This window comes from Chiloscyllium punctatum, chromosome 28, assembly GCF_047496795.1.
Source record: "Chiloscyllium punctatum isolate Juve2018m chromosome 28, sChiPun1.3, whole genome shotgun sequence".
NCBI classification, from domain to species: Eukaryota; Metazoa; Chordata; class Chondrichthyes; order Orectolobiformes; family Hemiscylliidae; genus Chiloscyllium; species Chiloscyllium punctatum.
Window position 1 is genome coordinate 81,170,372 of NC_092766.1, and position 27,106 is coordinate 81,197,477.

A 27,106-nucleotide genomic window follows, 5' to 3' on the forward strand; every position below is an offset into this window, starting at 1 on the left:
TGGAAATGTGGTCTGACCAGAGCCTTAGAAACCCTCAGAATCCCCACCATTATATCCTACTCCTCTCGAGATGAACGACAACATTGCATCTTCCTTCTTAACTGACGCAACTTGCAAGTTTATCTAAGGCGAATCCTGGGCTTGGAATCCAAGTCCCTTTGTTACTCAGATTTCTGATTTATTTTCCCATTTAGTAAATAGTTCATGCCTGTATTCTTCATATCAAAGTGCATTATCTTACACTTTCCCACATTGTGTTCCATCTGCTAATCCTTTTCCCACTCTCCTAAACTGTCGAAATCTTTCTGCAGGCTCCCTGCCTCCTCAATACTACATGCCCCTCCACCTATCTTTTCATCATCTGCAAACTTAACCAGAATGCCTTCTGCCCCGCCACTCAGATCATTAACCTATAAAGTGAAATGTTGTGGTCCCAACATTGGCTCTTGTGGAACACTGGTAGGCACCGGCTGCCGTCCTGAGAGGGACAATTTTATCCTCACTCTGTATCCATCAGAGAGCTAACCTTTTATCCATGCTAGTACCTGGTCTCTGACACCGTGGGTCCTTATCTTACTCTGTGCGGTACCATATCAGAGGCCTTCTGGAAGTTCAGATAGGTATCGCTCTCCGGTCCAACCCATCATTAACTTCTCAAAGAATTCTCATAATCATGAGAGCAATGTAGGTTATTGAAATGGGGTGCAATCAGAAGGACAGGATCATTTCTATAGACAGAGAGGAGATGTTCCTGAAAACAGTTTCGCTTTTGGCTCACTCGTGTAAAGGAGACTGCAGTGTGAGCAGCAATGACAGGAAACTGGATTGAAAGAGTACAAGTGAAATGCTGCTTTACCTGGAAGGTGTGTTTAGGGCCTTGGACAGTGAGGAGGGAAGAGGTGAATGGGCAAATGCTGCAGCTGCTGCATTTACATGGGAAGGTGCCGTGGGGGTGTGGGGAAGTGTTCGGGATGATGGAGGGTGCCACAGAAGGAGTGATCACTGTGAAATGCTGAGAGTGGACGGGAGGGGAAGATGTGTTTGATGGTGCTGTCCTGCTGGAGGTGGTGGAAGCGGCATTGATTCAGTGAATGTAGATCCTAGTGCAGTAGGAAGTGAGGACAAGGGAGATCTATCATTGTTCTGTGAAGGAGGGGTCGGAGTGAGAGCAGAAGTGACGGAGACGGGACAGTCACAGCTGAAAGCTCAGTCCATCAGAGTGAAGGGATTTCTCGTTTGAGTGAAAAGGATGACATGTATGAACCTTCCCAAAGGAATGCGGCATCATATTACAGAAATGACAGAGGCAGGGAAACTGTAAGAATGGAGACACCCTCAGCTGATCATGTGTTCAGCCACATAGTAGGTTCCCCCTCAATGATTGAAAAGAGCCAGGCATTTCAAATGCAGATATTTGTCATATATCTGGTCAAACACGGAGTGTGAAAACAGACATAGGTCAGCAGATGTGTATGTGTGTGTGTGTGTGTGTGGTGAACATTTAAGCAGGTACTGCTTAATAACGCTCAGTAACGATTGACTCCTATCAAAAAGAAGATGATATGAAGATGTGAAGATGAACCACCCATGATGTACAAAGACTGTGAAGTATGCTAATCAATCACATTCTTCTTGAATGCAGATTGGAGCGCTCTGGCGTCGGCCATATTTGGGAAGTTTACTTTTGGAACCAGAAGCAGATTGTACAAAACAAAATACAAAGAAAAATATTCCAAAACTGGCAAGAAATATGAAAAGAAACTAACCGCAAGAGTTTTCCCATATCAAATAAAAAACGTTTATGATGTATGTGTGACCCTTGGAAGAAAGGCAGGAGAGAATATGTGGGACACCGGGAGCTTGTGACTGGGGAACTGGTTTCAGGGAACAGGCAGATAATTTAAAACAGTATTTTACATCGTTCCTCACAGGGGAAGGCACAAAGTGTTTCAACATTATATACAAAATTGTAGTCAGATGAAAGTTTTGCATTGTCTCTAACAAAACGTACAAGGCCTTTCTCAAACAGAAAAGACCAAGGGTAAACAGCTCACCAGCAATTCATAGCTTGCTTGAATACAAGTGTTTACAGAGTGACTGGTGGCACTGTGTGAAATATTCCATAACTCTCAAGATTACAGGAGTGTTCCAGTGAAACTGGCTATAACTCCAGAGTGGCGCCTGTCTTCAAGAAGAGAGTGAGTCTTCAAGTGTCTAAGTGCTCTCTTTGTCTGAATAGCGGAGCATATTTAAGAGGCTTAATGGACTCATGAGGCACTTTCATCCTGAGTGATTTTTAAAAAAGGTAAACTCTGCTCCTTCCTCTGATGGGTTACATACTGGGAAATGAACAGTTTGCTAAAGTTGAATTATTTTGAAAATTATCTGGAACATTGTACAAATGACATCATCCAGAGAATTCGAGAAACTGCACTCATAAGAACATTTTATAACCATGTCGGGGTATTGGGTAGGTGAGAGAGAGAGAGAGAGAGAAGGTGATGCATTGCAGTGGTGAGAGTGCTGGAGCCTTATTCTGGGGAAGGCGCTAACAGATTTACAGTGAGTGTGAGGGAGTAGAGAGAATATAGTGACCCTTGTCCTGACAGAGCAGGGAAGGTTATTGATGTTTTTACTGTATTGCTGGACTTTTATTCGGACCGCAGATACTGCACTGAGCTGAGTGGTGTGCTCAGATCATGCTAGGTGAGTCTGGTGGTGCGGATCCCTCTGGGAAGAGAATGGTCCCGCTTTATACCAGACCATTCACCCAGCCCTCCGTGCCCGTGTCGACAAGCTGTGGTGTAATTTCCCTAATCTGCCATGCTTGGGGTAAACTGTGCAGGGCAGCTCCAAACTGAGAGAGTTCAACCGTGTGCCCATTGTCCTTTTAACGATGGCAGCAGTGCCCCACACTGTCGGGCTGGTATTAAATGAGAGGGACACCATGGGATGCGGTGGGTAGTTAATGAGGTGAGTTCGATAAGATAACACCAGGAAATTAGCTCTGCCTCGTGCAGACATTCCTTCTGTCGCACTAAATGAAAATGGCACTGAGACAAATTATTGTTCGATTTTGTCCAATGAGTCGAAGACTCTACTGACCCTACTCCCAGTTACAAAGCTGCAGGACAAATGCTTATCCAAAACTCTCCATCATCTTAACTTACACCAATATCCTGCTCACCCATCATTCCTGGAAACAGTGACCAATATTGCAAGATGCTATCGAAATGTTTTCATTTCACAATTTTTAAACCTACCATCAGATCCTTCTCTGAAATTCTCTCTCAATCTGCCCCTCGCTTTAAACCAAGCTCCTCCCATTTGGTGGTATTAAAACTGATTCCCCGCCGTCTCTCTCTGAGCTGCAAATTTCCCCACGCTGGGCAGTGACCGAACACAGTGTTACTGAGCAATGCAGTGATTGGTGTACACAGCTGAGCATGCTGGGTAGGTAACTGCTCCAGATCAATAGATAAATTCACTGCTATTCACTGAACAGCTCCCCATGCTGCACAGATATCCAGTCCGTGTGTATAGAACAATGCCTTTGTGTGTCCTGCACAACGCCCTGTGCTGAAAAGATTATCTATCCAAGTTTATAGATCAGTGCAATGTTGGACCGATAAGTAGTGAACTGGTGAGTTCTAAACAGTGTTCGATCCTGGACGGATTGCTGAGCAGTACACCAGCCTGGTCTACGCAGTGCTTCATGCTGATCAGGTACCTCATCTGGTCTAAAACGTGTCCGGGCTGGATCTGAGAGATGGATTGAGTATCTGATATAATTCCTGACATGACTATCACTCCTTCAGCTTGGCCCATTCTGCTGGTAAATGTGAGGTGATATTTTTCAGATCAAATTTACTTTGTCAAAATGTTCAACATTAAGCAAAACACAATTTATTCGAATACTGTCCATAAAAGACAGCAAAAGGAAGAGGAACTTCCAATAACTTAATTCTGTTAGAAAACTTAGCAGAATAATAGTTTACTTAATAGCTTTCTAGTAACTGCTCCAAGATGGTATCGTTCAATAAGCACACAAATGTCAAAAAACAAATGCAGGAAACAGATTGTCTCACATGCAGTTCCCCAATACAGGAGGAAAGAACATCAAAAGACAGTTCCGAGAGAAATCACACAGAGAGTGTGTAGCACCCGGGAGAGATTTTCTGCCTTCCAACTCTGCTGAGACCCCAGCAATAACTACCGAAAGGTAAAACTAAGAATCCTGGTTCTGTGAGAGTTTGACCATCACTCCACAGAACCAGGCCGTGGCTGAAAGAACACAAGGAATGGACTGTATCTACATCGTCTATGGCTCCGTAGGTGTCTCTGAAAAATGCTTAAACCCACCTAAGCAGTTAAATGCTGGACAGACAAAAGTCAAAGTTAACCATAAATAAATAAAACGAAAAGATGCAGCAGACCTGGTGATCAGACACAGACGGCCTCGGGAGCCCAGCAATTCCTACGCTGCCAAAACACAGTAGAATCATCGAGCTTGTGAAGATAAAGAATTATGTCGCTCCCTCACCTCTATGTTTACAACTGGAGATATGCCATTAGACCAATAATCAGTGATATCAAAATCGCACCCAAACCAAGTATTATTGTGATATATCAGAGTTGCTGTGAAATGGGTTAACTGGAATTGTTTGTTCAGTGACTGTGATTAATATCAGTCTTCCTGGACCTAACTGGGTCACTGGAGGATTTCCCTCTTCCATAATTAGGGACTTCTTTCACCTTGTTATGCCATATTATTCGGCGCAGAGTCAACCTCAACAAGATTGGGATCAGCAGCTACAGAGAAAGAGGGAAAAATCAGAATCTGAGAACATTACAATGGTCCAACAATGGATTTTAATCTGAGAACATTCGGCTGGAATGTTCCAACAATTGATCAGAATCTGAGAACATTAGACTGGAATGTTCCAACAATGGACAGGAGTTTGTCCTGGGGTCTTTATTGGCTTTCTCAGGAATGGGCATGGTTAGAGTTGCGGATACGAGCCGTACTGAAAATTATTCAAGCTGGGTACTATCCCATCCTCGCTATTATTGGTGTTCCTGGTAAGTCTATCTCTGTCAATTCTATAAATGATAATGAATGTTATTGCTATTCTGGTTGATTATATTTAACAAATACATAAACTCTCAGTCACAAACGCCACTTCCTTCTCATGCATTTCCAAATACTTACTCATAAACATCTGAGAAGGAACAAGACTGTTCGGAACCTTGAGTCTCCATTTACCATGAACTGTTTTATGTCTCCATATTCTCTCTGTCATCAAACCTGCTGACACCCCCTTAATAATATCCCCAATTTCCAGCTCTGCCTGAGTTCTGTTGCTGACTTCGCCATCACCTACCCCTTCGTTAACAGCAGTGTTTATGGCTCCAGTTCTCTTCTGACCTCTCTTCCAGTTACAAATAGTTTGACCACAAACTTGTTCTTTTCCGTACAGTTACTTCACAACAGGGACTCTTAAACAGAGTAATAATATCACTGACTGTGTAATCCAGAGGCACGGGTTGTGACTCTAAAAGCATTGTCTGAAATCCTACCACAGTCGATGACTAAATTTAAATTCCAATGACAAAAATTGGAATGAAACCTAATTTCACTCAAAGCAACCATAAACCATCAGGATTTCTTTTCTTATTTTATGAATAAACTTTGGTAAAGAAACCTAACATGTTTGCCCTGTCTGAACTAAGTGTCACCTCAGAACCACAACAATCTGGTTGTCTCCATATTGCCTTGACAAATGGCCGCATTGGCAATGGCAGTTAGGATGGACAAAAATGCTGCCCTTGCCAGTGATGCTGGCATCCCGCGAAACAAAGACATTAAAGGTGAAATAACCAAGGAAATGCGGATGCTGGCGATCTGAAATAAAATTCTCCACCGTCTGAAAGAATGTTGGAGAATCTCAGCAGGTATGGCCGTCTGTCTGAAGAAACACAAATAGTGTTTCGAGTTCAGTGAACCTATCAAAACTGAATGCAACTGAAAAATAATATTATGATATCAGGGATGGTTGGAAGGGTGAGCGGGCGGTTTGGGTTGAGTGGATGATGTCCAGCAAGAGAGAGAGAGAGAGAGAGAAAGGAAAAGTAAGCAAAAGGATTGCTGATGATGGACTGGAAGGAAAACAGAATGGGATGTTATTCTAACTATTCCCCTTTCCACATATTCCTGAATATCTAATTTATTATGGGATGTCCCTGCTTACCGTGAGTTATGATCCTCTATCTCTCCTCTCTGAGTGTGGTGATCAACTCCATCAGCAATACTTATAGTCGCTGAGATAGAGAGAAACGTAATGTTCCATTGTCAACTGCTTCTTTGGAGAGAGGAACTGTTACTGTGCGACTGTGTGGAGATGTAAGAGCTTTCTCAGCCAGGAAAAGAAACTGAGGAGACCGAGGCATTTTCAACACTGAGTGAATGCACTCAGTGGGGAATTGACTTGCTGCTGTCATCAAGAAAGTCAGTGGAGGGTCTGTGGATGGTGTTCTCAGGATTGTGATGTCAGCTACTGGGTTCATTCAGGGAACCCCGAGGGTCTGGGGACCTGACTCTGAATACTGCATTTACAGTGTGTCTGGGTCCATGGTAAACAAATGGAGCTATGACTACAAAGAAGGGAAGCTGTGTAAATAGGGAGGAGCAGGGCACTGTACTATACTCTCTGGGATTTCCAGGAAAATTTGTCTATACTGCACCTATTCAGGTGTAAAGTATAAAACCAGCTTGTCTAAACATTGAGGTGGTCATTGAGCTATATCCCCTCCTTCAGTATAACCTGTCGTCTCACACCCAGGACAGGACTGTGCTGACACTCACGATGAATTAAACTGGATTGATTCTGGAACTTTGCAGGCAGCAATGGGTAATATATCAATCTCCGAAGTGCAGTCCTCCAATGTATTCACAAGCAGTCAGAAACCATCTGCCTGTGAGAGGAATGCATTGGTTCCATCTCCACAGCGGAGGGTACAGAAACTAACTTGCAGAAATATTAAGGAACAGAGTGATTGGTAAAAATGGGAGACTGCAGGAAATCAGAATTAATGTAGAGTTATTGAAATTCCAATTGAATTGAAGTTTCATAAGTTGCTGCATCTGATGAGCTCCATCCCAGAGTGATTGAGATCAGAACAGAGCTAGTGAAAGAATTACTGATTATTCTTCAAAGCGAGTTAGATTCTGGAAAGGATGCTGCAGACTGGAAAACAACTATTGTAAACTTCATTGTTTAAAACAGGATGGAGAGGGAAAACAGAAAACTAAATAGCTTGATGTCACCTGTGAGAATAATATATTGGAACATTTTATAAGGAAAGTGACAACTACATACTTGAAGAATAATGATTTGATTTGGTTCATTCGGCCTAGATTCAGGAAAGGGAAATGATCTTTGATAAACCTGTTTGTGGACATTGTCCGTTGTGACATCGACAGTTGAGAACTAATTGGAGTGGAGTATTTGTAATTTTAGAAGATGCTTGACATTTTTGAATACAGGTGAGTGGGGAATGTTAGAGTCCATGGGTAGGTAGGCGTGGAATATATACCACATGGATTAAAAATTGGGTAAAGGAGATACGAGAATTCTGTTTGTCTCTGGAATGAAGGATTGATGGGTGGCAGCAGGATCAATGTTCGGGCAATAGCTGTTCACAAGGTATAAAAATGATTCAGATGTGAACAACAGATATCATCATGTACATTTATATTTATTAAATGGTAGAGAGGTTGGCGAGTGCTTTTTTTGAAAAGGACCTGAATGTCCTTGGTGATAAGTCACTGACAGAATTCATACGGGGGCAGGAAGTAAATGATATGTGGTTCTTCATGCAAAATGATCGAAGTACCAAAGTTATAATATCTTTCCCACTGATCGTGTTTTTAAGAGAGTATTTGATGCATTTTGTAAAGATTTGGTCTGCTTTATAAACAATAATCCCTTTGTCACTGAGAGAGTGGAAAGTATTTTGACCAGACTAAACACTGGCATGATGTTACCATGAGGAGAGGGTGCAGTAACTGTGTTTAATCTGTAGCGCTGTGAGAGAATAAGAAGTTGAAGCTTGATGGATATGGACAGAAACTCATTATGTCCCAAACAGCTGGATAGGGTGAAACTTTCATATTTTTCATTTGATGTCTGATTCACGACAGTTTACGTGCATCTGCAGAGCCGCCATGTCGATTGACAGCGAGGTGCAGGCTCTGAATGAACTCTGAACACTTTAATGCACAGTTCCTGTGTGAAACTGCATTGAATGTCACTTTGTACACAATCCTGTCAGCAGCCAAAATACCTTCATTCTGAAACAGTTAGTAATTCCCCATCGGTTTCTGACCTCCACGGAGACCATGGGTCTGCCTTCTTGGAGATGGAAGGAAACTTGGAGAATGGCTAAAAAATGTTGGCTCCATTCCGACTGCCAGAAAACCATGTTAAAGTAACACATATGTACCATGAGTAATTAAACCATGTGGATCAATTTGGAGCAGTCTGTCTGTGCAACCCCTGCTCCATTTGTTTGTGATGTTGGAGCATCTCTGACACTTTCCTGTTCCTGCGTTAGTGGTTTGACAAGCTGAATACCTCTTCCTGTTCCTTTGTAAGTGACTCCGAGTGTGAAATGGTTCTGTCTGTTCCCATGTATGTGACATGTGGGAGAGAGTAGACTCCCTGACTTCCTGTGCAACAGGCAAGAGGGACTGAGTGGTCTATCCTTCTTCTTGTCCAATAGTTTTGATGGGATGGGATGAATGGCTTCCTCCCATTCTGGTGAAACCAGATTGAGGTGCTGAATGAACTCCTCCTCTTACTGTGGAAATGTACTGTGCTGTTACATAAATGTTACCCAGACTTTAACAGCACGATCTTGAATGTTATCCAAGTCTTGCTGCACATGGTCACAGACTGTTTCAAGAGCTGAAGAGGGACAACTTGTTCTGAAAACTTTGCAAACTTCAGTGAATACCCCCTCTTCTGCTGGCACGGTGGCTCAGTAGCTTACACTGCTGATTCACAGCGCCAGGGTCCCAGGTTCGATTCCAGCCTTGGGCAACTGTCTGTGTGGAGTTTGCACATTCCTCACTTGTCTGCATGAGTTTCCTGCGGGTATTCCGGTTTCACCCCACAGTTCGAAGATGTTCAGGATGGGTCAATTTGCCATACTAAGTTGTCCAATATGTTAGGTGCATTAGTCAGAGGGAAATATGTCTGGGTGGGTTAATCTTCGAAGGGTCGGTGTGGACTGGTTGGGCCGAAGTGCCTGTTTCCACACTGTAGGGAATCGAAACTGCTCAGTTTGGAATGAGTGGGCTGAATATCCTCCTTCCACACTGTAGGGATTCTATGATTACAAACTGGAGATACCTGAGCTGAGGAAGCTACGCTGAGGATCTCCTGCAGATGTGTCCCACGGCTGAGGTGATTGATGCCCACCAATGATAATCATCTTCCCTTGTGCCATGAATAACTCCAAAAAGTGTAGAGGTCTTAGTTAATTCTCATTAAGTGCGATTGACCAGGATGAGATTTATCAGGATGCTGCCTGGACTCGAGGGCAGGTCTTCTGAAGAAACCATGAGGGAGCGAGGGCTTTTCTCACTGGAGGTGTACAAGATGATGAGAGGCATAGAAAGTGAATAGCCAGAAGCATTTTCCCAGGGCAGAAATGTCTGTGACTAAGTGGCATAATTTTAATGCAATTGGAGGAAGGTTTATGGGAGATATCAGCGATCGGGTTTTTACACAGAGAGTGGTGGGTGTGTCGAATGCACTGCCAGCGGTGGTAGTAGAGTCAAATACGTGAGGGAAACTTAAGAGACTCTTGGATCGGCACATGGAACAAAGTGTATGGAAGAATGTAGTTTAGTCTGATCTTAGAGTAGGATAAACAGCACAACGTCGAGGGCTGAAGGTCCTAACTGTATGCATTCATGTAGAACTCTGAGCTCAAAAACTGCATGAATTCATGTAAAACTGCGTTATCTCACTTTTTAGATTAGAATCAAACTAAACATCATGGCCTAGACAGAGAACACAGGGGGCAACACCTTCACCATATTGTCTAGCTATCACCATTGTTAGCAGCTAACCTGAGAATGCAACTTTAAAAAAAGGTTTTTGTGATTTACATGTGAAGGAAATGAAACTATCATGGTATTCTAACAGATGGAAGGCTTAGCAATCAGTTTTCCAATGTATAATTTCAGTTACATCTTACTGCAAATTTCTGATATAAATTCTGTGTTAGGATTGAACCCTCCACTATCACCTGATTAAGGAAAGCTAGTGTGCTTCCAATTAAACCTGTTGGACTATAACCTGGTGCTTTGTGCTTTTTAACTTTGTACACCTCAGTCCAACACCGGCATCTCCAAATCAACACTGTTCTTTTTTCTGTATTCTATGGAAGTGCTCAAGAAGACTTGGACATTGAGGAATATTTGAGACTTGGAGCAGGTCAGCCGTGATCTTAGTGAAGGGCAAGGCAGGCTTAGGATGTGAATGACCTGCCCCTGCTTCTGATGTTCTCCCATTCTGTTATTGGAAAGTTAGTTGGTGTTATTTTCCTGGAAGGTCTTTTATGGAATATTGCAATCAGGGAGACCAACGGATTTTGCGAGGCATCGCTGGGTGAGCCTTTGGGGCTATATTCACAGTGAATCTGGGTCTACAACATGATCAACAAATGAAGCACAAGTTACAGAGAGGGGAAGCCCTGTAAAGAGAGATGAGGGGCCTCTTTTAAATCTAGCCTGTGTCTTCCAGTTACATTCTCCAAAGCTCCCAAACCATGTGGGACAGTCTTGAGGGACGAAATGGTCTCCTCTGTTTCTGTGCACCATGCTATAACAGTTAGTGGACTCCAATAACTCCTGTCTAGCCGGTTTGAGGGGTTAGATGGAGCACAGAAACATGTGACTGAGGAACAAGCGTGGGTCATAAGAGAATTTGAGCCTTCTCCACCAGGCATTAAGATTGTTGCTGATCAGATTGTGGTCTCAGCCTCATCTTCCTGCATGTGTCCCATTATCAGTGACGCCCTTCTCTGTCAAATATTTAACTAACTCAGCTGTGAATACTTGTAATCAGAGAGGCACCACAAACTTCCGGGGAAGAGAATTCCCATTCGAATGGCCCTTTTAGAATGTTCCGTCATCCCGTTGGGAGAATAAGAGAGTCATACAGCACGGAAACAGATCCTTTTGTTCAAATTGTCCATGCCAATCAGGCATCTTAATCAGATCTCGTCCCACTTGTCAGCATTTGGCCCACATCCCTCTTAACCATTCCTATTAATGTACCTTTCCAGATACATTTTAAACATGTAATTGTACCCGCTTTCACTACTTCCTCTGACAGTACACCCACCAGCCTCTGTATGAAAAGGTTTCACCTCAGGTCTCTTCTAAGTCTTTGCCATTTCATCTTCACACTATGCGGTCTAGTTCTGTACGCCACTGCCCATTCAGACTATCTATGCCCCTCAGGACTTTTTTAAACATCTGTCATATCACCATTCAGCCTCTGACAGTCCAAGGGAAAAAAGCCTCAACCTGTTCATCATCTCCCTGTAGCTCAAACCCTCAGGTTCCAGAAAATCCTTGTAAATATTTTCTGCATCCGTTCAAGCTTAACAACATCCATCCTTTAGCAGAGTCAACTGACATGTACGCAGTGTTCTTAAAGTGGCCTCACCTACGTACTGTACAAGAACAACTCGCTACCCCTACTCCTATACTTAATGTTCTGACCGATTAAGGCAAGCATGCCGACTACATTCCTCACCACTCTATGGACATCAACTACACTTTCAAGGAACTATGAATCTTTGCTCTCTTTGCTCAGCAACAATCCCAAGGGCACTACCCTGCTTTAGCTTACCAAAATGCAAAACCTCACAAATATCTAAATTAAACTCCATCTGCCAGTCCTTGGCTCATTGATCGTCAAGGATCCCGTTATATTCTTAGATAATCTTCTTCACTGTCCACTGAACCACCTTGGTGATGTTATCTGTAAGCTTAATAACCATGCCTCCGATAATCACATCAAAATTGTTTACATCCGTGATGAAAAGCAGTGAGTTTAGCACTGATTCTTTCAGCACACCGCTGGACACAGGTCTTCAGTCTGGAAAATAATCCAATTTTATATCCAATTGGTTAGTTTGTCCTAGATTACATATAACCTAATTTTAGTAATCTGTCTACGCTGAAGTGCCTTATTAAATGCCTTGCTGAGGTCTGTGTAAACCATATCTACCACAGTGTCTTCTTCAATCTTCTTTGTCACCTCTTCATAATACGCAATCACATTAATTAGACATGATTTGCATCGCACAAATCCATATTGACTATCCCTAATCAGTCCTTGTCTTTCAAAATAGATGTAAATCCATTCCCTCAGAATCCTCTGCAACGAACGCCTCGGCGCTAACGTTGGCTGATTGAGTCAATAATTCCCTGTGTTGTTTTGGCTTGCTTCTCCCTTTTCTAGCCCAACTCCTCCGCTGGCCACAAAAAAAATAACTAATTTGGTGATATGGCCAATGATATAGTTCTTAGAGTGTGTCAGGGTCAGTGTTAGGAACAAGTCAGGCAGATTTCTTTAATCTGCTGAAACAACACGTTTATGACCAAAACAAATGTACTCAAACTATGATGGAAAGGGGAATGACGAGAGGGCATTGCAAATATATACATTGATATTTTGCTGAGAAGTAAACACAGATACACACACACACACACACACACACACGCATGCACGCACATGTACACACACGCACGCGCGCGCGCACACACACACACACACACACACACACATTTTGTCGATAATAAACTGAAAAGTGAAATATCTGCAAAGTTAACTTGAAAGAACATTGTCGAAATATGATTCGAACTCATGACCAAAGGAAAAATGAGAGTTTGACCCAAATGCTGTTCTATTTGTAGAGTCATCACGTCCGACAGCATGGAGAGAGGCAGAGAGGCCCTTTGGCCCAAACTCGTCCATGCTGACCCAAATATCCAACCACACTAACCTCATTTCCCAGCACTTGGACCTTAGCATTTTCGTCCTTTCCTATTCATGATCCTGCCCAAATGCCGTTTAAATATCGTTAATATAAATGCTGCAACCACGTCCGTTGGCAGCTCATTCCTTTTGTGTACCACTCTCTGCGTAAAACAGTTTCCATCAGTTTACCTTTTATTCTTTCCCCTGTCACCTTAAATTGATGCCCTCTCCTCCTCGATTCCCCAACTCTCGGGAAAAACTGCTGGATCTATCCTATCGATGTAAACTTCTATAAGATCCCTCTCAGTCTCTTATTCTCTAAAGAAAAAAGTCCTCGCTTGTCCAACCTCTCCCTATAATTCATACTGTTGGATCCTGGCAATATTTTTGTAAAATCCGTCTGCACACATTCCAAATTAAAAACAACTTCCTGATCGCAATGTGACTAAAACTGAAGACAGCACTACAAGTGCAGCATCACCAACATCCTGTATAACTGCAACATAACTTCCCAACTGCTCTCCTCCATGTCCTGACCAATGCTTGCTAGTGTGGCAAAAGCCTTCTTCACTACCATGTCTAACTATGACCCCACTTTCAGAGAACGGTGGACCTAAACTCCATGGTCCCTCTGCTCAACTACACTCCTTAAGTTCCGACTAATCACCATGAAACTCCTACCTTGATCTAACGTTGCCACAATATTCCTCGGCCCACTTCTCCAGTTTGATCAAGTCCTGCTGCAATTTCTGATATACGTCCTCACTGTCCACGATACCACCTATTTTAGTGTCATCTTCAAGTTTCCTAATCATGCCTTGTACATTCGCAAGAATATCATTGACACAGATAACAAACAGCAATGGACCCAGCAGCAATGGACCCTTGAGGCACTTCATGTGTCACAGGCTTCCAGTCCGAGAGCATCCTTCCACTATTACCCTCTGCTTACTACCATGAAGCCAATTGTGTGTCCAATTTGCCTCTCCCATGCGATTCCAACCTTCCAGATGAGCCTATCAATGGTAACCTTGTCAAAGGCCTTAGTACAAACCATACAGACTACGTATACCGCCCCACCCTCATCCACATTTCTGGTCACTTCATCAATGAACTCAAACAAATTTGAGAGGCATGATCTCCCACTCACAAATCATTCCAGTCTAAAAACATCTATTAATGATATTTACTAAAATTAATGATAACATACGAATTAGTAAATAATAATAAGATGACATTTTCTGTGGAGAATAAATTATCCATGGGATGTAATATTGGAACGTGCATCATGCATGAAAGGCAGAGTAGATTTTGTACCTGTGTCATTGAACTGTGTTGAAAAAGGTAAAGGTGGCATGGTGACTCCGCAGTTAGTACGGCTGCCTCATAGTGTTATGGATCCGGGTTTGGTTCCAGCTTCGGGTAACTCTCTGTGTGGAGTTTGCACATTCTCACTGTGTTTTTGTGTGTTTCCTCTGGATGCTCAATTTTCCTTCTACAATCCAAAGATGCATAGATCAGGTGAATTGGCCATGCTAAGTTACCCATAGTGTTTTGTGCATTCGTCAGGTGTAAATATAGGGCAGGGGAATGGGACTGTGTAGGTTACTGTTTGGAGGGTCGGTGTGATCTTGTTGGGCCAAATGACCTGTTCCCATACTGTAGGGAATCTGTCAAAACACTATTTCTAAACAAATCTTATCTTTCAAAATGCATGTATTTCTCATCCCTCAGAGTCTTCTCAAGTAACGTACGTACCACAGTTGTTAGGTTTCCTGGTCTATAGATCCCAGATTTTTCTTTGCTTCCCTTCTTGAATAATAGCACAACATTTGCTAATCTCCAATATTCTGGAGCCTAAACTGTAGCTAACAATGATGCAAAAGTATTAACCAGGGTCCCCGTAGTTTCTTCTGTAGCCTCTTGCAGTGTTCTTGGATGTATCTGTTTAGGACCAGGAGATTTATCCACCTTCATACGTTCCAATGCATCCAACACGTCTTCTCCTGTGATACTGACTCACCCCAAGATGACACTACTATCTTTGTTAACCTCCCTAGTCTTCATGCTTTTCTCCACGGTAAAGGCAGAGGAGAAATATTCATTGAGAATCTCGCAAATCTCTTACCATTCTAGACGTGCATGTCCACTTTGGAACTCGAGGAGTCATATTCTCATTTAGTTATTCCTTTTTCTTTAATATACTTAAAGTACGTCTTTGGATTCACCCTAATCTTCTCAGCCAAAGCTACCTTGTGCCCCCTTTTCGCCCTCCTGATTTCCTTTTTCAGTAAACTACTGTATCCCCTGTATACCTCCAGGTATTCCCTCGAACCCAGCTGCCTGGACCTGAGCCACGCCTCCTTTTTTGCTGGTCAAAGCCTCAATATCTCCTGACATCCGAGGTTCCCTCTTCCTACTAACCTTGCCTTTTACCCTCACAGTAGCATATAGACCTTCAACTGTAACATTTCACTTTTAAAGTCCTCCCACTTGCAGAAGGTCCCTTCGCCTGCAAACAAACTCCTCCAACCAACCTCTACAAGCTCCTGAGTAATTCCATCAAAATTCGCCTTGCCCCAAGTTTGAACTTGAACATGTGGACCAGTTTTGTCCTTCTCCGTAACTATTTAAAAATTAATAGAACTATTGTCACGGGTCCCAGAGTGCTCCCCCACTGTCACCTCAGTCACCTTTCCTGCCCTAGATCTTAGAGTAGGTCACGTTTTGTCCCTTCCCGAGTTGCATCCTCTACTTACTGCTTGAGGAAATTATACTGAACACACTTAATAAATTCACCCCATCTCAGTCCTTAATTCTCTGTCATTCCCAGTCTATGTTAGGAAAATTAAAATCTCCTACTAATGCAATCCTATTGGCCCTGCAAGTCTCCCCAGTCTGTCTACATATTTTTGTTCCCCTAATTCCATGTTTATTATTTGGGGGCTTATAGGACAATCCAAATCCTATCACCATTCCCTTCTTATTTATTAGCTCCTCAGACAAATCCGCACTGGATGATCCATCAGTCACTTTATCTCTGATTACTGCTGTGTTACTTACCTGAATCAAAAATGAAATTCCCTGTCCCCTCCTTCCACCATCTTGTCCCGCATAAAGCACCTGTACCCTGGTACATTAAGCTGCCAGTGTTGTCCCTCCCTTAGCCATGTTTCAGTAATGGCTATAATATCCCAGTCCCACGCACCGATCCATGCCCTGAGTTCATCGGCCTTACCTGTCAGCCATCTTGCATTGAAACAGTAGCAATTTAATCCAACAGGCATTTCTTGCTCCCTGTCATTGTCTAGCCTGACTGGTCTTTTCATTTTACTGTTTCTGATTACTGTATCTCCTTCCAGCCTCGCAATTGCCTCCCTGCTGTTGAGGATCCCACCACTCCCCAACCCCAGCCAATCTAGTTGAAACCCTCCCTTGCAGCAGTTGCAAACCTGCATGCCAGGATATTGGTGCCCTCCCAGCTCAGGCACAACCTGTTCTTCCTGAACACGTCACCTTGCCCCACAAAAGATACCAGTAATCCAAAAATCTCTGCCCCCTGCACCAATTCTTTAGCCACTCCTTCATCTGCCATATCCTCCTGTTCTTACCTTCACTAGCATGGAGCACTGGAATTAAACTGGATATTACCACTGTCATGGTCCTGTCTTTTCTCCTTTTCCCTAGCTCTCTACAATCACTCTGCAGGATGTCATCACTATTTCTACCTGTGTCACTCTGTCCTTTGTACCAATGTGCACAATGACTTCTGGCTGCTTCCCGCTCCACCCCCCCCCCCCCCCCCCACCCCCGGTGTGAACGTTCTACAGCCACTCTGAGACATCCTGGACCCTGGCATGTGGGAGGCTACACACCATTCCGGATTCCCATTTGTAGCCACAGAATCTCCTGTCTGTTCCCTTCACTATCGAGTCGGGTAATTACTTCTCTGGTTATTTTACTTGCACTGCCTTCTGACAATGGGATTTCTTCATGAAACAATTGAATTTGGCTGAACAGTTTTGCTTCAGGTAATGGGGAGATTCTAATGAATCCTCATCAGGAATCCTCCATTAGTGGGAAAGACGACTGGGCTTTTTTCACTCCACACATTGCTGTGATGAGCGACAGAGAAACAGAAAGGGAGCAATAGAATGTTTCTCCACTGATAGGCTATATTTTCCATCTGTAAGTTCAATCCGTAACGTTATCAGTCCCACACTGGACTCCGTGAGCTCTTCTTGAACATTGTCCAAACTATATGACTCAATTACATTCTTGACTCCAGGTCAGTGCGTTATTGCAGAATAAATTCATTCACAATAAATGGTCGTAATTGTTTTGAAGATCTGTCAATATGTGCTTGCATAATGTAAAAATAAGCGTTTCATTTCTTCACAATATCTGTGTTAAAATGAATATTCTTAAACATATACAGTAATTGCTGGAAAAGCTCAGCTTGTCTGTCAGCATGTAGGAAGAGAATTCACAGTTCAATTTTTCTGTCCGGTGACCTTTCCTTTGAAACTGACTTATTCTTAAAGAATTTCCCCAGTTTTATTCTCTTACACAAGAAGAAATATCCATCCTGTATTCACCAACTACACTCTTCTCAAGGTCTTATATGGTCAAGAAAACATCCCTCATTCTCAGGCCGAACTGTTAATTCTTCACAATGTAATGCCTTCATTCCAAGAATGGGTAAAGAGAAATATCTTTGATACGTTTCGAAAACAATTTTGTTTTTTTTGAATTTTCAGTTTAGACAGTTATAACTACACATAATACAACAGATGTAATCTCAGCAATGCCCTGTACTGATGCAGAAAACATCGCTAAGATCATACCCAACACCCCTTGCATGAAACAGGATCACGACATTTACCGTCCAAATCACTTGCTACATCTTCAGGTTAATTTGATGTGATTCATGTACTAAGACACACAAATCCCTCTGTAACACTGAGTTCTGCATTCTCCTTGCATTTAAATACATTTCTGCTGTTTTGTCTTTTCCCCAAAACAGAAGATTTCCATCACATATGTATTGTACTGATTTTTTTTCTGTTCAAGCTTTGCTCACAGCCATCCTCTGTTTGTATGCCATTGCTTGTTGCTGTGCCCTCCCACTGTCTGTGTCCCATTGCCGACAATCTCCCCTCCTCCATTTGTATTCCATTGCCGATGCTCTGTCTCCCCGTCTGTATCCCATTGCAGACACTCTGCCCTCACCCATCAGTATCCCATTGCAGACACTCTTCCCTTCTCCTGCCTGTCTCCCATTGTAGATGCATTGCCCTCGCTCTGCCCTCCGCTGTCTGTATCCCATTGCAGATGCTCTGCCCTCACCCATCAGTATCCCATTGCAGACACTCTTCCCTCCCCCTGCCTGTATCCCATTGCAGGCATGCAACCCTTCCCCGGTCTGTCTCCCTTTTAGATGTTCTGCCCTCCCCCTGTCTGTATCCCAGTGTAGACGCACTGCCTTCGCTCTGCCCTCCGCTGTCTGTATCCCATTGCAGACGCTTTGCCCTCCCCTATCTGTATCCCACTGCAGACACTCTTCCCTCCACTCTCTGTATCCCACAGCAGATGCTCTGCCCTCTCCCGTCCATATCCCATTGCAGACATTCTGCCCTCCTTCGTCTGTATCCCATTGCAGATGATCTGTCCTCTCTCTGACTGCGTCCCATTGCAGACCCTCTGCCCGCCCCCTGTCTGTCTCTATTGCAGATGCTCTGCCCTCCCCCCGTCTGTATCCCATTGCAGACGCTCTGTCCTCTCCCTGTCTGTATCCCACAGCAGATGCTCTAACCTCCCCCGTCTGTGTCCCATTGCAGAAGCACTGCTCTCCCCCTGTCTGTCTCCTATTGCAGATGCGCTGCCTCCCCGTCTGTATCCAATAGCCTATGTTCTCTAGAGGTTCAAAGAACCAGCGGTGGGTCACTGTAAACTTATAAAACTCACAAAACATCCAGCAAGTTGGAAATTAACAGAAAATTTATCAGGTTGTCTAATCCACATTCAAGGCAAATAATGACAGGATAAGGGACAAACCATTGAAGACTGCAATAAGGAGGAAATTCTGCACGTGGAGGGGACTGACTCACACAGGGGCAAGGCAGGACAAGATTACAGAGAATCCCCAGATAACTTACAAGTGTGTCAAGTTTAACAGAAAAACCAGTAAACACGTCCGACTCATTAGTGACTTGCCAAGTTGCATCTAAATCAAATTTAATAGGAGGAGAAAGAGGGGAGTGGGAGAAGGCTGTTTGTGTGACTGGAGCCTAGTGTCCAATGGTGTACCACGGACATCAGTGCTGCGTCCCTTATTATTTGTGATTCGGAGGTGCTCGTGTTGGGCTGCGGTGGACAAATCTAAAAATAGCATAACACTAGACCATAGTCTAACAGGTTTATTCGGCAGCACGAACTTTCGAAACGTAGCTTCTTCATCAACGTGCACAACCACGTGATGTAATTGATGAGAGATTTTTATCCTTATTATTTGTGGTATTCATAGATGATGCAGCTGTGAATATGGATGAGGGGTGGGATGTGTAATAAATAAGTTTGTGTTTGATACAAAGATTGGCTGGGTGGTTGGCAGTGAGGAGGAAGGCCTTATGTTGCAGGTAGATACTGATGGAATAGTCAGATGGGTGGATCAATGGCAGATGGAATGTAACCCTGATAACTATGAGGTGATGCACTTTGGAAGAAGGAACCAGTCAGTGGAGTACTCAATGAATGGCACCACACTAGGAAGCTCAGAGGGTTCTTCTCCACACATCGCTGAATGTGACTGCACAGGTTAATATACAATCTGGGAAAGGCTAGGGGATTGTAAATATAGCCTTTATTAATCGAGGCATAGATTATAAGAACTATGCAGAACTTTGGTGAGGGCAAGATGGAATACTGTGTGTCGGTCTGGGACCAACGCTACAGGAGGGATGTGATTGTAGTGGAGGGGAGCAGAGATGTTCCCTGGGATGGAGCATAACAGCTATGTAGAGAGGCTGGGTAAGCTCAGGTTGTTCAGTTTGGAGGAGAGAAGGCTGTGAGGTCTGTGATTCAGAAGGATAGGATTACGAGGTACATGGATAGGTTGGATAGACAGCAGCTGTTGATTTTAGTCAAAGGGTCACACTTTTAAAGTGAAAGATTTACGGTTTGGTGAAGATTTGAGAATTGTTTTTCAACCAGAGCGTGTTGGGGTCTGGAATGCACTTCTTGAGAGTGGAGTTGTCATGCTAACCTCAAACCATTAGTAACGACACGGCTGTGCGTTTCAAATGCTTTAAGATTCACGGCTACGGTCTTGTTTCGGAAAGTGGGCCGAATGTAGACTGTGCTGTATTTCTGGTAGTACAGAGTCTGTGCTTCTGTGATTGTATGGCTGTGGAAGGTCAATCATTGAGTAGCTTAAGGTAGGAATTGATGGGTTTCTTAAGATTATCTAAACAAAGTTGATAAGAGAGAACTTGTAATATTTTCTGGAAATACATCAATGGCAAAATTAAGAGAAAAAAGTTGCAGATTTCTTACAGTCTGATACCAGATAATTGAGGACCGGGAAATAGCAGAACTATGGAGCACATACTTTAATTATGCCTTCACAGAAGAAAACAAAACAAAAATGAAAACTTCCTGGCTATACGAGGGAATTTCAGTCTTGTGAGAAAACGGGAATAGAATGTAAATAGCAACTAAACAGTTTAGAGAAAGTATTGGACTGAAATTAATGGGCATAGACAAAGGCAACAGAGATTTATGACATGGGAATCATATTTGAGAAAGTGGCTTTCAGTAAAATTATGTAGGAGGTATCAATGCCATGCGAGTGGATTATCAGAAAGATTTTTGATAAAGCCCCAAGCCTATTGTGCAAATTCGAATCCTATGGGACTCGGGCTAATATATGGTCATAGATTTAGAATGGGAGAGCTGGCAGGAAACAGTGAGTAGGAATAAAACAATGTTGTATTTTTAAATGGAAGGCTTGGAGGATATTGTACGGATCGTGTCTTGGGCTCCAGCTATTCCCAATACACATCATAGCTTTGGGTGAGGGGCGCAAATGCAATACTCCCAAATCTGCTGACACCACTAAACTATGTCAGCCTGTGAGTGGATGAGGAGGATATAAAAAAGCTCCAAGGTGACTGAGACAAGTGGAGTGACCGGGCAAATACCTGGCAGATGGAGAGCAATGGGTGAGATGAGATGTTGTGTACATTGATGGGAACAATGGACGGGCAGCCTCTCATTTGAAAAAGGAGTGGTTGAAAAATGTTGCACTATAAATGAACGTAATTTTTGTTTATTTCTGCGTAGCCCTCCGAGTCCATGTAGGGCAGTGGGTTCTGAGGCCAGAAGTCAATACTGGGAATGGCATTGGCACGCTGATCATTGTATGTAGGCCCAGCACGTGGGGAACTGTAATTTTGAAAGGAATCTGGATCTCCCTGTACACCAATCACTTAAAGCAATATTGCAGGAGCAGAAAGCAGGAAGGAAGAAAAATGTTGTATTCACATTCATTTCAGGGGGATTTGAGTACAGGAGTAAATTTATCTTACTGCAGCTGTATAGGGCCTTGGTTCGACACATCTCGAACATTGTGCAGTATTGTGTGCAGTTTTAGTCTCTTTTCCTAACAGATGACAAAACTGACATTGAGGGAGAGCAGCAAAGGATGACCAGACTGACCTCTGGGATGACAGATTTGTCGTGGGAGCAGAGTTTGGGGTAACTGGACCTGTATTCAATGGGGTTTAGGAAAATGAGTGGAAATCTCAATGAAATATATAACACTCTGACAGGGCGAGACAGATTAGAAGCAGGGATGGTAATTCCTGTGGCTGGGACGTCTAAACCAAGGGGCCACAATACAAGGTACAGATAGGCCACTTTGCATTGAGATGAGAATAAATGCCTGCACTCAGAGACTGGCGAACCAGGGGTACACTCTCCCAGATCAGGCTGTGGAAATCAAGGGGCTGAATATAAATAAGGATTTCTGGAAACTAAAGGGATAGGGAGAGAGCAGGAGTATGGTGTGAAGATCGAAGAATCAGCTATCATTCCAGGTTGTTCTCCAATAACGCAATAACTGTGTTCCTGTGCAACACTGTGTTGTACAAAATCGTGCAATATTAATAATGGGGTCTATGGAAAAAAGAGGGAAATTGGCGAACCCCCAAAAATATCAGTAAAAATCAAAAATTAAATTTGATCTAACACACAATAGGACAGTCTAAATAAATCTTTAAATTACATGTTGTAATGGAACAGTGCTGTAAATGTAACGCTTTCACACTACAGTCACTCACTGGGGCACCGTACCTTTCACCACAATCTTCACCAGAAAGCACGCGGGGGCTGACGGACCATGTGATGCCGATGCCGAATTCCAGTTCTCTCCAAGATTCTCCCCACAGTTTGAAATAAAGTTCTTTCGAAATATGGACTACAATTCCCAGATTGAGGCTCAGTTTCAAAGCCTGCAGAGTCGATTGCATTCCTGTTTTTGCTGAACACATTGATTGCACCTTTTGTAGATAGAGGGTTTATGAGGCAGGATTTGCTGTTCAGCTGGTGCCAGCCAAGGAATCGCGTCACAGTGAATCCGAGTTCACTTTATAGAAAAAGGTTCATGAATTGCATTGCAGTCTAATTGTATTTAATCAACACGCGTTATCAGTGAACTGCCTGTACGTAGAATGGAGGCGCAAAACTGGTGGGCTGAATGGATTACAGCAGTTCTCATTTTATGTTTCACAATGTTTAAACATATTAAGGGATATGTATATTGTATGGGGAAAACTGCGTTGAGGAGATGTTCGACCTTTAAATAGAATAGGGAAAGCTCAATGAGTTGTATGAAGTATTCCTTTCCCGATGCTTCTGTGCAGTGTGTGGGAAAGCTCTGTAAATGTTGTCACAAGCTCTCAGCTGTTAGGAAGGAGGTCTCTGCAGGGTTGACAGGATTGTGTTTCCCTTCCCTTTTCTGATAACGAGGCTGTTGCCGGGTGTTCTCTCCGGGTTTATCCTTTAAGACCTCGGAGCAGTTTGATACAATTGAGTGCCTTGCTTGGCCGTTTCAGAGACCATTGAAGAGTTTAGCACATGTCTGTGTGTCTGGAGTCACTTTTAGGCCAGACAGGAAAGCACAGGGATTCACTTCCTGAAAGTACACTGGGTAAGGAGATCGACATCTATAATCAACATTGAACACAAGATTACTATTACTGGCACCAGATAATAGATCTTGATATTTTATTAATTGTTTTTAAGTTGCACCAGATGCCAGAGAATTATCCTGGTCTGGATTAGCAATCCAATGACAATGCCACAACAGCACCATCTCCACCTGGGGGCCTATCGTAAAACCACATTGAACCGATTATTTCTGTGCTGTTTAACAGCTCTGTAAAAAATAACCCAACCAATTTGACTATCGTGATGGGACTGAGGGCGTGGTAATTGGTCTGATTGTAATTATTCCCTTCTTAGGGGATGGGACATAGTTGAGTAATTACCCACATTGCCAGGGAGATGTCAGAATTGGAGCTGGAATGAAACAGCTTCCTCAGGAACACGGCTTGTTGTGTAGCAAAAGTCCTCAGTCCTATTGCAGGAATGGTGTCAGGGCCAAATGCCTTTGTCGTATCTACTGTGTCCAGCTGTTGCTTCATATCACGTGCAGTGAATTGAATTGGTTGAAGACGGGCATTTGTGATTCTGAGGGTATCATAGTGAGGGTGAGGTGGGTAATCGACTCAACACTTCTGACTGAGGATGCTGCAGATACTGCATCTTTTACATGGATGCACCGGGCTGTTCCATTATTTAGGATAGAGATATTTGTGGAGTCCTCTCTTCCAGTAAGTTGTTTAATGGTTCATCAACTTTTATGCATGGATTTGAAAGGACGAGAGAGCTCAGATCTGATTTGTTAGTCTTGGGATCATCTCTCTTTCTGTATCAGATGTTAGTCCTGCTGTTTGTAGTGTAACCAGTCAAGTGCGGTAGCTTTAATGGATTGTCATCAGGTTTAGATGCACGTGATTCCGACCCGACCATGTTCACCCACACTCGTCACTGACCAATGGATCGGCTTGATGGAAATGGTAGACGGGTGGACTACCCTGGGGGAAAAGTTACAGATTGTCATTGAAATCTACCGCATCAGATGATAACCAAGTTTTAGCTGCAATATCTACAATTCAATTCTACTCACTGACCCCCCCACACCCCCACCCCCAGTTCACACCGAGACCCATTCACCCATCTGCCCTGTATTCAGTGACCTACTCTGGTTTCTGATGCGGAAATACTTTCATTTTCATGTTCTCATTCTGTTGGAAGTCTTTCCTTGGTGCCACGCTTCCAATTTGTTACAGAAACAATATCCATTTAAGGGGCTAATCTGAAACGTTTCCTTTCAGTAATGCCATCTTCTGTATTTGAAGTGAATGTGTTTCCTTCTGTTTTTCTCCCTGACCATGAATCAGAGCTCTGCAGCATCAGTGATGCCAGCCTTATGCAGTTTCAGAGTCAAGGAACTTGTCACCATGCCTTACTGTTCAGTTCCCAGTGTATGGCGCTCCATGTTGGACAGGATGTTTGGGCATCTTTGACAATATGTCGTTGGAAATTGTTCAAAAATAGAAATTGCTGAAGAAATTGCGAAAGATGCTGTAGAATATTCTGGTGTGAATGTAGAGTTAACTTTTCAGGTCCAGTGAACCTTCTATAAAGTTTTTTTTAATTTTTATTTCCAGTATTCATAATTATTTGTTTAAATGAAAAATCGTTCTGTGCCTATTTATTTCTGGAGAAACTCAGCAGGTCTGTCAACGTCTGCAGAGAAAGAAAAACAGAGTTAGCGTTTCCTGTCCAGTGTGACAATTCTTCAAAACTGAATACAATTGCAAAATGGTCTTTTAATCCCTTGCCAGACGTGGAGGTTGGGTGGCAGTGAAAAGTGGGTGTGCCAAAAGAAAAACGGGCTTTTCGCAGTGGTGAATGAGAAGATTCTGTATAACGTGTCGCAATTAAGGTGGGAATGGGGGTAAGGGGTTCTCTCTATTGAATGCAAGATAAATAAGACACAACCAAACAAAGTCATACGGAGGCCAGGAGGGAGAATGTTGACCATGTGGTATTATATAAATCTGGCCACAGAAACGTTTTCACTGTCGTGATCATTACCCCCTTTAGACAAAGGAATTCAGGTGCTTGACTTCTTATTGGCACTAGTAAGCGTTTCATGCTGCCTTAGTACTGTAATATGGAGAAAAACAAATCACAGTATGACGTTTGGGCTGAGTGTTGGTTACCTGTCATTTTTAATATTACTTCAATTTTGCAGTGCTTATCTTTAAACGCTTGTTCTTGAAGTTAGCATCAGATGGACTGTAGGATGTTGAGGAGTGACATTATAGAAACTTATAAAGTCATGAGAGGTATGGATAGGGTGAATAGCCAAGGTCTTTTCCAAAGGGTAGGGGAATCCAAACATAGAGGGAATAGGTTTAAGGTGAAAGAGGGTAGATTTAAAATGGACTAAGGGGCAGCTTTTTTACACAGAGGGCGGTGTGGGTATGGAATGAGCTTCCATAGGAAGAGTGGGAGATGCAAGGACAGCTACAACATGTAAAACTCATTTGTACAAACATATGAATGGGAAACATTTAGAGGCCCATGGACCTAATAAAAACAGATAGGACTAGTATAGTTCGGAAAACCTGGCAAGCATGGACATTTAGAAAAGCTTCACGCAGAGTCAGGGTGTGTTTGTGAAAGGGAAATGATAGTTTGCCCTGTAAAATCATGCAAAGTATTTCTGGACATGCCTGAAAATGTAACAACGGACTTGATAAAGGGGATCTGGCTTTTCAGAGATTTTCCACAAGGTATTACAAAACAAAAATTCTTACACAAAACAGGAGCTCCAGGACGTCGGATACTGTATTAACATGGGATGATGATTGTTTAACACAGAAATCGGAGAGTCAGGATTAATGGATCTTTATGATAAGGGTGTATCTGTTGGAGTACCACAAATATCAGTCTGACGGCATCAGTTATTTACAATCTATACTGATAGCCTGAAGGAGGGAGCTGAGTGCAATACACATCCGAGTTTGAGGATGACACTGAGAATCAAAAGGCAGGCTGTTACTTAATGGAGAAGTGTTCCAAAAAAGGAGCAGTAAAAAGGGTTTAAAGTCTTCCTTTGTATTAAACATAAAGTCAGCATGCTGATGCAGCAAGTAACTTGGTTGGTACATTAGGCGGTTTCCTGGGAAGAAAGGGTTGTGTTATTGAGAATCTCTAAGATGGTGAAGCGATAATTCATTGGGGTTTAAATGAATGAGGAGTGATAATGCTGAAACATACAAGACACAGAAGGGGTTGGAGAAGGGAGATGTTGAGAAGTGTTTTTCCATTCTTGAGCAAAGTGTTGAACTCGATGCTGTAGATACCGAATAAGGAACATCAATTTCAATCTGAGATGCAGAGTCATTGCTTCTCTCCGAAGGTAGTGAATGTCTGGAATTCCCTAACTCGGAGAGGTGTGGAGGGATACGAGGAGTCGGCAAGAGAGTGGAGTTGAGCCCTGGAGTAGGTAAGTCATGTCCTTATTAAATGACAGGGTTAACTTGAGGTGCCGATTGACCTACTCCTGTTCCTATTTATTAATTTCACATGTTATGCTTTTGGAAAGTAACGGGTTATTTTGCTGGAAATCGTGTTGTACAATGTTGCATTCAGGGAGAGCAGAGGATTTGATATTTTAACCCTGGGTGGGGTATGTGGCTGTATTTCCAGCGTATCTGGGTGTGCAACATGACCCACATCTGGAGCAGAAGTTGCAGAGAGGGGAAGCATGGAAACAGGGACTGGGGGGTGGGGGTGGTGGCCACTTTCTGATCCAGCCTGGATTTTCCAAGTACATTTCCAAAACTACACCTAACCATCTGAGTGGCCTCGATCTGCCCCTGTTTAGCAGATCCGAGAGC